A 14,876-nucleotide genomic window follows, 5' to 3' on the forward strand; every position below is an offset into this window, starting at 1 on the left:
ACTGGGAGAAAAGAGAAAGGGTTAAAAATGGAGGGAGTTGGGGTTGGGGATTTAGCTCAGTGGTAGAGCACTTGCCTAGTGAGCACAAGGCCCTGGGTTCGGTCCCCAGCTCCGGAAAAAAAAAGAAAAAAAAATGGAGGGAGTTGCATCTTACTTCGCTTTCATCTACTTTCCATACTGTGTCCTTAACCCAACCATCTGATCTAGTCTACATCGTCTCAAAGTAAAATAAAAATTCCATATCGACTGAACAAGTCAATAAGCAACAGTCTGCAGTTTCCCAAGGCATTGCTAATAGTTGGTCTTTCAAGATGGTTCATTTGTGCTGTTGAGATAGAATAGACATATATTTAATTCTTTCCACTTCACTTACTAAGGCCCCATTAGTCAAAAATAGTTCTGTGGTGCTCAAAAGAAAGCATCTAAAATGTGCTGTGCTTCCTTCCATATCCTTTCAGATGTAGCATCTTTAGAAGCCCTCTATCCTATAAAATCAGTACTCAGCTGGCAAATATAATTGTTTTGATGATAGATTCAGGCATGAATGGAAATATGAGCTACACCTTTGGTACCACCACCACTTTTAGCCATAGCTAGACCTGTGCATCTCACACAGTTCCAGAAATGTGTCCCATCACTGCTGCTATTAGCACTGATGCAGATATCACAATTACTACTTTCTGGTGCTGAATGTGAACAAGTAAAACCTGTGGGCATATGCACTGGGCATCACTACCACAAATAGTTCAATTCAACTGAGTCCGAGTTTCATCGACTTTCTCTCTGGTAGAGCTCCTTATAGCTTCTGACAATTCCACATGTGGCCTTGAACTGGTCACTTTCCCAAGTACCCAGCTTGTTGTTTCTTAACTCTGTTTTGACCTAGGAGACTGGACACAATGAAGAAAACACCATTATCTATTGTAGATCACAAAGGAAGCCAGTGTTTTATACATTATATAAGAAGAAAGCTCACATGGAAAGATTTTTATGAAGATTACTTAGGAATCCACAGGAAGTGGTTGTTGTACTGACTGCTCAGAATAAACACTGTAAATACTGTGTTCGCTTAGAGACCAAGCATTTCACGGCTGGCACTTATCAACTATCACCACACCCAGCTCCCACGTATAGTTCAGATTTGATCATTCTTTTTTTTTCTCTGTCATTTAAAAAATGCAGGTTCCACATGTTAATGAAAATCCTGGACAAAGCATCTTCATATTACACAATATGTCAGGTAGTAGGAACATGGAGGAATGATTCTCGTATGTATTCTGCCTGTGGCAGAGTGTTGGTCTCTGAGGCTCTGCAGAACTGTAGTGCTTTCCTTCTAAGGTAATTTATGTGAGTTGTTCCATTGTAACATGAAATTATAAGATTTCTATACTTTGGTTCACATTGCATGTCCTTGTAGGACATTTCTTTTCATGTGGTTTGTTTAATGTAGGGATAGCATGTGTATGAGTCCTGCACAGGTAGAGGCTGGGGTGAGCGTTTTCTCAGCAGAGTGCTGACCCAGATGCTGGACAATACTTTCAGTGTGATGGACAAGACAGCAAATACATCCACTCCTCAGTTGTGGAAAATGGATATAACACACTTAACTTTTTTTATAGATATCAGGATTAAATGAAGCAATTGGGGAAGGGGAAAGGGGAGTATTCACAATGCCCAGAACGTTTCAGCAATTCCTAGGCAAAAACAAACAAACAAACAAACAAACAAAATAAAGCAAACACACACAAATAAATAAATAAATAAATAAATAAATAAATAAATAAATAAAAGACAGAAACCCGGGTTGGGGATTTAGCTCAGTGGTAGAGCGCTTGCCTAGGAAGCGCAAGGCCCTGGGTTCGGTCCCCAGCTCCGAAAAAAAGAACCAAAAAAAAAAAACAAAACACAAAAAAACCAGAAACCCTACCTAATAATTTTACTTCTGACATGGGATTTTAATGAGAACTGGCATCCAAACAAACCACGATGCTTACACTTGAAGGTATCATACATCTAAACCAAACATAGTATTTCTGTTTTATTTTGAGCTAGTATTATTACTACTATGAAGTGTGTCTGTGTACTGCACAGCCTCTCCGACCATTGATCCACAGTGGCCATTGCCATATCCATTGCCTTCCATACACACAGTTTCAGATAGGCATTGTGTTTTGTGGGAAGTGGACTAAATTCCTAAGCAACTGACTACTGGCAACTGGGCATGGCCATGTAAGGATTCAGACACATGGAGTGGCAAAGCCTTCCTCTGATCCAAGTGAAACGTGCATAGTCATGTGTGTGGAACATGTCCCTGTAGCTTTTTCCTCTGATGTTTACTATTGGACAGCTTCCCCGCACACTGTGCCTACAGAGATTAGATCCAGCTGTAAATAGTAAACACCATCTCCTTGTTCCGTCATGTACAATAGCCATGCTTTCCTGTTCAATCATGTACAATAAACATGGCAAGCTTCCAAGTTGCTGTGGCTTCTCCATCAGAATCCATACCACCTAATTCCAGTTTTTCTGTGTGTCTCTCTTTTCTTTGGTGTCAGTATTTTCTTCGTTCTCTTGCCACCCCAGTTAGGTCGATTCCTGAAGCCATGCAGGCCAAGACTATGTTTTATCTCAGCAACTCACAAGACCAAACTTTGAAAAGATAAGCCACAACCTCAGGGACTATTACATCATCTCTGGTGACAGCTGGGAAGTAGCTGGTTCCAAAAGATCAACCAGTACCTGGCAGATATAAGGCAACATGGCACTGAATTCAAATATTTGAAACATTCCACAGAGGCCCTGTGAATTTAGTGCCAACTTCTGTTGACACAGTTTAGAGACCATAGAGTTTGTCTAGGAAGCAATGAGCCCTCTGTCCTCCACATCCCAAAACATCCATCAAGCAAAGTGTCTTCCCTTCAATGCCTCTTCAGATTTGAAACCAGGCTTCAAGGAGGTTAAGCATGTCGCCACAGATACTAGGCATTAGAGGGAAGAGAGTTCGAATTCAATTTATTTTTCTGTATTCCAAGTTTGCAATCTCTCCATATGCCACAGTGCCTCCTTCTAGCTATAGCAACTGTAGGCTTCATCATCCATATATGTTCATGCTCATAAGAAAGGTACTTCTTGGGGTTCGATAAATGACTCAGTGGATAGAGCCCTTGCGGCAAAACTTAAGGACGTAAACTTAATCCCCAGAAACCATGTGAAAAAGAAACAGCCAGGTGCAGGTAGCACATGCATCAGTCACTTTAGGGCTAGGGAGGCACAGACAAAAAGATCCCTGAGGCTTGGTTGCCATATTGTCTAACAGAAGCATCAAATTCCAGGTTCAGTGGGAGACTTCATATCAAAAACGTAATAATAAAGAGTTGTTGATGAAGACACACAATGTTGATGACTACTCTCCACATACATACACATCTGCTCACATCTCTCCCTACGTGTGCACACATGCAGAAAGGTTGTGTGCTTCCTTATGAACTTAAGAGCTGCCATTATTATACTGTTATAATGGAACTTGCATTTAATCTTAAATTAGTGAAGCATTTGAAACTAAATGAAAGTTATATTAGTGAAAGTGGTATTACATAATATCCACCAACCTTTTACAGATATTGGTTTTATACTTGTAAATAAAAATATAAATAAATCTATGCATCAGCCCACCACCAGCCCATTCTGCCTTCCCGTTCCTGGAGAAGTCAGTCTACTGAAGCTGTGTCCTTGCCTTACCTAAATTGATCTTTGACCACACGCACATAAGTATGCTGTCTGCCAACTAGTTGAACTCTGGAGACCCAAGGACACAGTGTTTGTTTGTATATGTACTCTTCAAAGTTTAACTCTAATGCCAGAAACAGAGCACCAAAAACAGAGCCTAACAGTTGGTAGACACGCTAGGGAGATTCTAAATGATTGAACACTAGAGGTATTTATATTTTTTTCACTTTCCCTTTTTTCCTCTTTTTCTTTTACTGAAAATAGATTTTTTTCAAACATATTCTAATTATGGTTCCTCCTTTCCAGACTTTGGTATTTTCCGCTGTTCCTTTCCTACCTGAATCCACATGTTTATGTCTCTCCTTAGAAAACAGAAAGGCATCTAAAGAAGCATAATATAAAATGTGATAAAACAAAACAAAAACAAACCTGAATGGGCAAAACAGAAGAAAAAGTCAAATAAAAACACAAGAAACACATATAGATGCAGAATATATATAGGAATCTCTTCCCAAAACCAGGTGCCACATAGATACACAAAGAATCTGTAAAGTAAGAAAGGGAAGGAGGAAGAGACAAAGACAAAGACAGAGAGACGGAGAGACAAAGAGTCATAGACACAGGGTTAGCGACAGACAGAAAGAGACACATAGACACAGAGAAATATAGAAAGAACTTTCAAAGATGCCATTGAGTTTATTTTGTGTTGGTCATATACGGCTGGCTTAGAAGTTGTTTGTATCCTCAGTAAGATTCTTCGGAGAAAAGCAATTTTTCATTTGCATGTGATTTTGAGTTGTAGCTAGCTTCTGGGTTAGGGAAGCGGCTTGTGTATACTTGCTCTCTTGGCACTATGGCCCCATTTGGCCCCAACCCATGCAGGCCCTATGCATGCTATGCTCTTTGAGTTCATATGTGTGTCAGTTCTACTTTCCCTTCCAAGGGGTTCCCTGAACCCTGAAGGAGGTGTTTGATGGAGACAACCCGTTTTGGGCTAAGTGTTCCAAGGTATCTCATACTTTTATACATTGTCTGTCTGTGGTTCTCCCTATTTGTTCCTCTATACTGCAGGAGGGAGTTTCTCTAATGATGGCCGACCAAAGCACTGATCTAGGAGTAGAGCAGAATGTCCTTAGGACACATTTTATTTCTACATTCCATTAGCAGGCAGTAATATTTGGTTTTCCCCTAAGTCACTGGCCTCTCTTGTCTCGGGTTCTTGGGCATGTGAGCAGTGTCAGGGATGGGATCTATCTTGGAGTGAGCCTTGGGTAACGATTGGTTTCTCCCATAAGCTTTGTGCTACTATTTCACTGACACAATATCCATCATTGTACATTGAAGAATTTGTAACCAAGTCAATGATTATCTTTTTCATTTGGTAGTATACAGAGTACTGTCCAGAGCACTGTTTGACTGAACAAAAGTCAGGGGGTTGAAAGCACTAGGCAAGCACCAGCTCAGCTTCCGCACGTTCTGTGTGTTGTGTAGATGTTTGTCTTCAGCAATGGGGCTTTGCCGTTAGTTTGTGGAGAACAAACAACAGGCTGTGGTGTTTGAGGAGTCCTGTGGGGCCTTTTTGGCCAATTATATGTAAGCATATAATTATATGTAACCTGTTCTCAGCACTGAAAGTTTCGTTTGGTGGTCAGCAACGTCCAGTTGGGGTTTTATTTCCTTTTTATTTGGTGATTTCATTTAGATCACATTTATACATGTATATATTTCAGAAGCTTCTATGGTATTAGGTTTCTATATGGCCCTAAAACAGCCTTAATTTTAACTGTCTCAGCCAGTAATCCCTTCCTCACTCCCTCTTTCCCTCCCCAGTCAATCTTTCCATTCCATTCCACCTCCCCCCACATCTATCCCTGCTACCCATCGTCTGTCTCCTTGTTAGCATGATCACCCCCTACTAGTCCTTTACCTGTAGCTAACCCCTGCGCTATAGCTGTGATGTAGCTGAATCAGTACAAGTTCCAGTGTCTAAAAGCAGCTATTGTAGATGAATCATGGGTTCTGGGGGCCAGTGGTTTAGTAGGAGCAGCAAGTATAGTTGTTTCTGCCCCATAGCATCTGAGGTCTCAACTTCAGGGATTTTGAAGGACTGGAGCACACTCTTCTGGAAATGTCACTCTCATGTATTCATCAGCGATGAGCCAAGCTGGCTGGTGGTAGAAATCAGAACTGGATAAAATATACATTAGGACCTGAGCTTCCTACATCAGCCATCACGGTAGCGCAGAGCCTTTTGGTGGAGAATCAACAGTCATATCAAAACTACCATTATTTGGGCTGGGGAAATGGCTCACCAGATAAAAGTTTGTGCTGCACAGCATCAGGACCTGCGTTCAAATCCCAGTACTCAGGGAAAAAGATAAATGTAGTGGATTCTGCCTCTAATGCCAGAGCTGGGTAAGGAGGGGACAGAAGATCTCTAAGGATTGCTGGCTGCCAGTGAAAGATCCTACCTCAAAAGAATAATGTCAACAGTGACAGAGCACAGCATCAGACATTCGCACATGTACACACATGCCACACACACACTCGCATGTGTACACACATGCCATACACACATATACGTACACTGGTTAATATTCAAAACCTCTGTGAGGAAATACATCCTCTGTGAGCTGGCCTTCTCTATACCACAGATGAAGTGGTACCTGGAACAGAGGAGGGAATTGAGACTCCATTTCTCAAGAGGGAAGTGGCCAAAACATAGGGTCGGCAACACCGCAACTAGTTTTAGATTCTAAGAGCCAGCCCCGCCCTATCTTCTGTGAATTTCTGTAGACCATGGTCTTTGCAGACATACAGTCACATGCTTGGGTAGCTCAGAGACCTACACATGTATCTCTATGTGCACCCTTCTCTGTGACTCACACTGCCCCATTATTGTGTCTACTCGTTTTGCCAGCCTGTGCCACCATCACGTTGGACATGTTCCCTGGGTGGCTGTGCATTTTGGGCAGTCACCAGGAGCAGCAAGCACCCACTTGCATAGCTCCCACAGGCCTTTGCTTGTCAGCTTTCGTACTTTGGCCTCCTTGCTTCTATTGAAGGTTTATCTCTTTCTGGAAAGAGGTAGAAAATATCAGTGTTTGTTCCTTTGTTTGTTTTTATTCCTTGCTGAAAAAAAATATGGCATGACTCATGTTTACAATTTCCTCATCTGCGGTCAATGTTTTTCTTTCTCTATGAGTTGATCTCCATGCCCCAGGCGGTCCTAGTATTTTCTTTTGTATTTTATTTTAGTTGAGACTGCATAAGTTGGTGCCCTAGGTCCAGAAATTAATTGATCAACTCTACTATAATTTACACTTCCCATCTTTAAATGCCAGTTCAGAAGACCCTGTGTTTTCTAAAATCTGTTTGTTTCAGGTTTTCTTTTGGGATGTGGTGTGGTATAAAAACCCTTAGGGAATTTCCAACCTTAACCATGAACCTTATCCCAGAAAGGAGAATCTAAGGTATGCATGGAACCCTCATCCTTTTTTCTTTACTTTTCCTAAATTATCTAAAATATCCAGGGCTTTAATATTTGTTCTTAGATACTCATTTGGCCCACATCAATGAAATATTACTTTTCTACTGTTCCCCCATCTTCAAGTCCCTAGATCTATTACTGCAGCATTTACTCCTGTATTTTCATCTCAACCATTGTATTTTGTGTTACATACATATATGTGTATATGATATATGTAGAGAGAGAAATGGAGGGGAAAGAGAAAGAGGAGACTCTAGCTCCTGTCACATAAAATTAGTCAGCATAGCCTGAAAGCCTGACAACCTGAGTTCAATCTCAGGACTCCACAGTAGAAGGAGAGAACCAACCAATAAATTAAGGATATATACATATATATGTATATATCCTTATTATATGAATATAAAGAATATATGAATGGTGAATTTATATTCATGCCTTGGAAAGATCTGGTCACAATAGTGTACACATAAAAGTAAAGAAGGAAGTCATGGGAAAAGGAAGCAATTGGTTAATGTGTTTGAAGCAAAGATCAGCAGAATGTTCTAAGTCTGTCCACCAGACAGCAAGAGCACTTGCATACACATTGGTTCAGCCTCGCAGAATATCAGAACTTCACATATCTCTGAGACATCCCATACCTTTCCATCACTAAACAGATTGTGATTATGATTCTAGAAAAATCTTTCCTCTTTCTCCTGACAAAATTTTACTTTCGGCTCCCAGGAAGTCACAGCTCCTGTGCCAAGTGTTCCTTTCATTTCCTATCATCCTGACTGCAAGTTATGTATGTGTCTCTTCTTCTAAATTCATCAGTGACTGGACTTGTGTTTGACAGGCCTCTTGAACTCTAGGGCCAGACAAACACTTACTAAATTGGTGGACTGTGATGACTAACTTCATTACTTTGGATGAGTTACTTAGCTTAGCTGAGTTTTATGCTTCATAAAATGAGGATCAGTGTTACTATTTAATCTAAAGAACTTTCTTGAAGATTACATGAAATAATCCATGCAGAAAACAGCCCTTGACCAACTTTTTTATGTTCAGTAAATATTAGATGTGTGTTTTGACATTTTTGAAGAATATTTTATTTAATCATCCAAGTATTATCACAGTCGTTATAAATAATAGTCAGGAAGATGGACATTTCATTTTCTGAGTTTTTTCCTTAGGAGATCATTTGTTTTATTACTTCAATACCAGGTTTAAATAGGTAGACTTGCTTCTCAGCAAAATCAAACACTGCATCATGACCCAACGAGATGGCTCAGTGGGGGAAAGCATTTACTCAGTGCCGTTGTTTCTATTGCTGTGATAAAACACCATGACCAAATGTAATGTGGGGTGAAAGGTATTATTTCATCTTGTACTTCCAGATAACAGTCCATCACAAAGGGAAGTTGTGGGAGAAACTCAAGCAAACCAGAAAGCTGTAGGTGAGAACTGACGCAGAAACACTGTTTCCTGGCTTGTTTCTCATGCCTTGCTCAGTCTGCTTTCTTATATACGTCAGAATCATTTGCCCAGGATTGGCACTACTCACAGAAGTCTGGGCGCTTGCACATCAATCACTAATTATAAAAGAGCACTACAGATTTCCCACAGACTAGTCCGGTGGTGACATTTTCTCTATTGAGATCCCCTCTTCCTAGTTTGTGTCAAGTTCACATAAAACCAGCCAGCACATCCTGTAAGTCTGACAACCCAAGTTCAATCCCAAGACCCCTCTGTGGAAGAAAAGAAGAAACTCTTTATTGTTGCCTTTGAACTCTATAAGCATGTCGTGGCATACCTGCACCTGTGCTTACATATATACATGACACATCCACAAATGATACATTTTTAAGTAAAAAGAAATACAAGTATGCCTTCTCTGTAAAAAAAATCATGTTACAATATGACATTGTAAGGTGCTAATAGTTAGAAAGGCTCAGCACTATTGGAACACCCCTCACCATCAATGCCATCTCTGATTGATGCTGGACTACGCCCATCTTTCTTAGAAGCTATTTTATCAAATGATTACCATGTTTTAAATAAAGAATCAGAGTAGATTAATTTGCCAACCGAAGGCAGATGTAAATTTCTGTTTGTCATAGGATTGAAAAGAAACAAATTTCCATATCAATCAGATTTTACATTTTTTTCTAAACAAATATGTTCAGATATGTATATTAAATGCCATATGTATTCTACAACTTGTTTTTTCAGAATATTTTATACTAAAACTTTAGATATGTATGTATGTAAGCAGCAGTGTCTTGAGGGCTCTGTATTTGAAGTCCTCCAGTGAGGAAACATACTTTACCATCTGAACATTCATCTCTAGACTGCTAATGAGCCCTAACCAACTCCATCACTCACCCCTAAAACAGAGTCAAAAAGATTTTGCTTTCTAATTCTTGCAACAGATCTGAGAACTGACTTGTTTCTTATACTGGCCAATCATTTTATAACGTGGGCACTTCACGTATTTTAACAACTGTGGCAGATTCGACAACTGCAATCTACTTGTGTCCGGAATATTTATTTTGCCACAGAGGGTTTTTGTTTTGCTTTGTTTTGTTTTCATGCTGGCTGACACAACTGAGACAGAAGAGTGAAGAGAAAATAGCACTGGAGTCTTTAGAAAATCTTTCAATATGGTGACGATACTTTTAGGTTTCAGGAAGGGTTGAGAGGCTAATGAGGAAGGGTCCCACAAAGGAAAGTGAGGGAGACTTAGAGAAGTCTGTGAGTCTTATTAATTGACTAATGTTCTAAACATCAAGAAACAAGTTACTCCAGAGTTTCTACTCAAAGGCCCTGGGGGTGGGGGATGGGGGATGGGAAGTGGGGGTGGAGAGATGGCATGGTGGTCCGGAGCACTTGTTCACTCTTTTTGAAAGACCGGGTTCAATTCCCAGCACCACATACTACTGACTTACATACATCCTTAACTTCAGTTCCAAGGAATCTGATGTGCTCTTCTGAACTCCATGGACAACAGGCATGAACATAAATACAAGCAGACAAAATATTCACAAACATAAAATCAAAGAAATATTTTTTAAATATTAAACAAAAAGTTCTGACGTACATTTTTTTCTGCTTTGGGGTTCTCTCTGCTCTAACAGATGCAATAATACAATGTAGTGCAGAAAACTCTCCCAAGCTCTGACCCCGAACACATCTTGACCCAGAAGGCTGTGGATTGGCACAGGAAGTGGTCTGCCTGGTAGTAAGGGGGAGGCGGCTCTCAGCAGTAGTGCTCATGGCGCTAGGGCATGGAGCCGGTGACTGGGAGACACAGCGGAGCCTAGACTGGGATTGATCTGAAAACTCTAGAGTGTAGCAGAGTAGAATTGGGGCCGGGATAAGTGGTCAAATATACAAGAGCAGGACCTGGTCAGGCAGCAAATAAGACAAACGATTAGACATCTCAAGCTTCTTTAGCAGGGCACTCTTGTCCTCTAGCCATTAAGCTAAGAGCTGTTCATAGTTTTCAATCAAACTCATCTCTGGAGAACTGACCCGATGGGGAGAGAGGTTTCTCTCCGTCCCTCCTTTCCCCACTGTTTACTCTTAACTCAATTCCTTTAAATCTTGTAGCGTCTGCCGACTTTTATCTTTTGGTTAGATTTTATTATTGTTCTTTTCCTAGTTTTCAAGGGTAAGCTGTACTTTGAACACGCTCATTGCTCTTTACCTCCTAGTTTTTCTTCCAACTTTTGTATAGTAGACTAGCGCCCCCTCCTGGAAATAGCCGTGTTCCCTAGATAACTGGTGGGCTAGGCATTACTGGGTTTTTCCTCCGATGGGATCCACTCCCACAATTTCCTGTGACAGTAATCTAATGCTACTGTATCTGAGATCAAATAATTGTTTAGCGTCATCATCTGCTGTATAATGCCATTCTCTTCTTTGGAGGGGCAGGGGCTGAAGGATTAACACAGTCTCTGCTTCTAGATAACTCATCATGGAGGGATAAAGAAAAGCACGTTTCTCTGGCGTACCAGTGATCTAAGAGGCAAGGTGAAGAGATGTTGTTCCTTCCCTTTTGCTCCTTTTATTAGCTCAGCTTGGAAAGCTAATCTTTCTCATCGATGGCATTTAAGATGATTCAGCAGATGTTCAATTATAAGCAGAAATAAGAGAAAACCATCTAAACACGGAAAAAATTAACCCTATCTATAAAAAAACTTCTGTGTACACTAAGACATTTAACTTCTACCAAGAAGTCAACCAGAAACCAAGAAGTATCTTTGGGCCCATGGTGATGACTGTATCATTTTTTTTTTCTGGAGCTGGGGACCGAACCCAGGGCCTTGTGCTTGCTAGGCAAGCGCTCTACCACTGAGCTAAATCCCCAACCCTATGACTGTATCATCTTATAACTCATATTCTACCAGCTTCACAAACTATCCACGTCTACAGAATAGGATACATTTCCTTAAAGAAATTATAAATTATTTTAAATGTGAAAAACGAGACTATTGTCTTACTCATAGTTCTATGGCTGTGTAGAGACACTGCGACTATGGCAACCCTTACAAAAGAAAGCATTTAATTGGGTCTGGTTTACACTTTCAGAAGTTTAGTTATGTCATGGAGCATGGCAGCATTCAGGCAGACATGGTGCTGGAGAAGAAGCTGGGATTGCCATATCCTGAGTCATAGGCAACAGAAAGAGATAGATGCTGAATCTGGATTAAGCATTAAAAACCTCAAAGCCCGCCCCCCAGTGACACACTTCCTCTAACAAGGCCACTCCTACCCCAACAAGGCCACACCTCCTAATCCTCCTAACTAGTGCTACTCCCTAAATGATTAAGCAAACGAGCCTATGGGGGTGGGGAGTGCATTCTTATTCAAACCACCATAACTAGGATAATCATTTATGCCCTCACCTCCCAGCTTAAGGAATGAGCTTTGTGGAGGTTGGAGACATAGCTCAATCCGTAGCTGCAGCACCTGTCAGCTGTCACCTGCGTTTGGATTCCAGTACCCATGGGTCATGTGGCCATTTGCTCATTCCTACAACTCTAGTGCTGTGGGGAGAGGAGAGGGCGGTGGAGACAAGATCAGCGGGCCTTGCTGGCTGTCAGCTTTGGTGAAAGATGCTGCCTCAAGAGAATAAGGAATGGGTAGATTATGGTATCTGGTATCTTCATCTGGCCTCTACATATACACCTGTGCGTGCAGGTCTGTACCACCACTCACACACCAATTACATACTCATAAAGGATTAAAATATTTCACTAATGCCCCTTATCTTCCTCTCCTTAAACATAACCATGTTCTTCATTTTGGTGTTTATCAACCCACCTTTGACTTTCTTTGCATTTTCAATCTGTGTGATATGTGTGCTCACCTGAAACTGTTCTGCATTTCACTTTTCATAATTGTGTTCACAAAACTGAGCCTTGTGGGTTGATGTTTAAGCATGTCTGCTGCAGAATACTCTATTCTGCTGTCACCCCTTCTGAGAATATGCATTCAGTGTGTTACAAAATCAGCCAATAAAAATGATGACCTTTAGTCATATTTCTTTGGACACTTGTGGGACAGGGATATACGTGCAACAATGACATTACAGGGCCATTTGGCATGGATTGGATATTATGAGTGTGTGTCCCCAAGACTCCTGCACTACAAGGTTCAGTGCAGTGCTACTGATAAGGTGAAGCTTCCAGAGAAGGGGCCTAGGGAGTTAACGAGGTCTTAGGACCGCTCCTTAAAAAAAAGGATAGTGTTGTTCTTTAGGAATTCTATTTACTTTCCACCTTAATATTTGTTATAAAAGGGCCCCCAAGCCCTCTCTCATTTTTCTCAGTCTTGTCTCTGTAAAGTGTTCATTTATGACACCATAAACCACAAGATTTTCCCAGAAGCAAAGCACATCTCTAAATAACCGCTCAAATAGCACATCTAGTAGCAAGTGTAACCACACATGGGATTCCAAAGCATTTCTAAGAGAAATCACAAGCTCTAAGCATAGTTCTTTATTCTAAAGTTTGCTGTTATAAAAGTTTAAATCATTCTAAATATAGTATGTAGTTGAGGGATATTTTACTACAAATTGAAATGCTTGAAAATGAAAAATAAACAGGAATGACAAGGACACAGTGACAGAACAAGAGAACTAGAGAAACTACATTGTTGGATCATTAGACTTCTTACTATAAATAGCTAGACAGTGTGGTTTAGAATAAAGATGACAAATAGAGAGGCAGAGCAAAACTGAAAACCTGGAAACACACAGACATGGGCACACACACACACACACACACACACACACACAAACACACACGTAAACTCACACATAAGCATATGCACACATGCACACACATACACACAAATAAACAAGTGTGCACACACATTCACAGACATACACACAGACAATAAGTGCATACCATGTGTGTTTTTCTGTGATTGGGTTACCTCACTCAGGATGATATTTTCCAGTTCCATCCGTTTGCCTATGAATTTCATAAAGTCATTGTTTTTGATAGCTGAGTAGTATTGCATTGTGTAGATGTACCACATTTTCTGTATTCATTCCTCTGCTGCCTTATATTTTTGATGACTTTTGGTCGAAAATCGATTTTATTCAATATTAGAATGGCTACTCCAGCTTGCTTCTTCAGACCATTTGCTTGGAAATTTATTTTCCAGTCTTTTATTCTGAGGTAGTGTCTGTCTTTGTCTCTGAGGTGTGTTTCCTGTAGGCAGCAAAATGCTTGCTCCTCATTGCGTATCCAGTTTGTTAATCTGTGTCTTTTTATTGGGGAATTGAGGCCATTGATGTTAAGGATTAGTGATTGTTGTTTCCTGTTATCTTCATACTTGGAGGTGAGATTATGTTTGTGTTCTTGTCTTCTCTTTCTTTTTGTTGCAAAACGATTAGTTTCTTGCTTTTTCTAGGGTGTAGCTTGCCTCCTTGTGTTGGGCTTTGCCATTTATTATCCTTTGTAGCACTGGATTTGGAGAAAAATATTGTGTAAATTTGGTTTTGTCATGGAATATCTTGGTTTTTCCATCTATGTTAATTGAGATTTTTGCTGGATACAGTAACCTGGGCTGGCATTTGTGTTCTCTTAGGGTCTGTATGACATCTGTCCAGGATCTTCTGGCTTTCATAGTCTCTGGTGAGAAGTCTGGTGTAATTCTGATAGGTCTGCCTTTATGTAACTTGACCTTTTTCCCTTACTGCTTTTAATATTCTTTCTTTGTTTTGTGCATTTGTTGTTTTGACTATTATGTGACAGGAGGAATTTCTTTTCTGGTCCAATCTATTTGGAGTTCTGTAGGCTCCTTTATATGTTTATGGGCATCTCTTTCTTTAGGTTAGAGACGTTTTCTTCTATGATTTTGTTGAAGATATTTACTGGTCCTTTGAGCTGGGAGTCTTCACTCTCTTCTATACCTATTATCCTTAGGTTTGATCTTCTCATTGTGTCCTGGATTTCCCGTATGTTTTGGCCAGTAGTTTTTTCCATTTTACATTATCTTTGACAGTTGTGATGATGATTTCTATGGAATCTTCTGCTCCTGAGATTCTCTTTTCTATCTCTTGTATTCTGTTGGTGATGCTTGTATCTGGGGCTCCTTGTCTCTTCTTTTGGTTTTCTATATCCAGGGATGTCTCCCTTTGTGCTTTCTTGATTGCTTCTATTTC

The sequence above is a fragment of the Rattus norvegicus genome, chromosome 6, assembly GCF_036323735.1.
Source record: "Rattus norvegicus strain BN/NHsdMcwi chromosome 6, GRCr8, whole genome shotgun sequence".
In the NCBI taxonomy this organism is placed as follows: domain Eukaryota; kingdom Metazoa; phylum Chordata; class Mammalia; order Rodentia; family Muridae; genus Rattus; species Rattus norvegicus.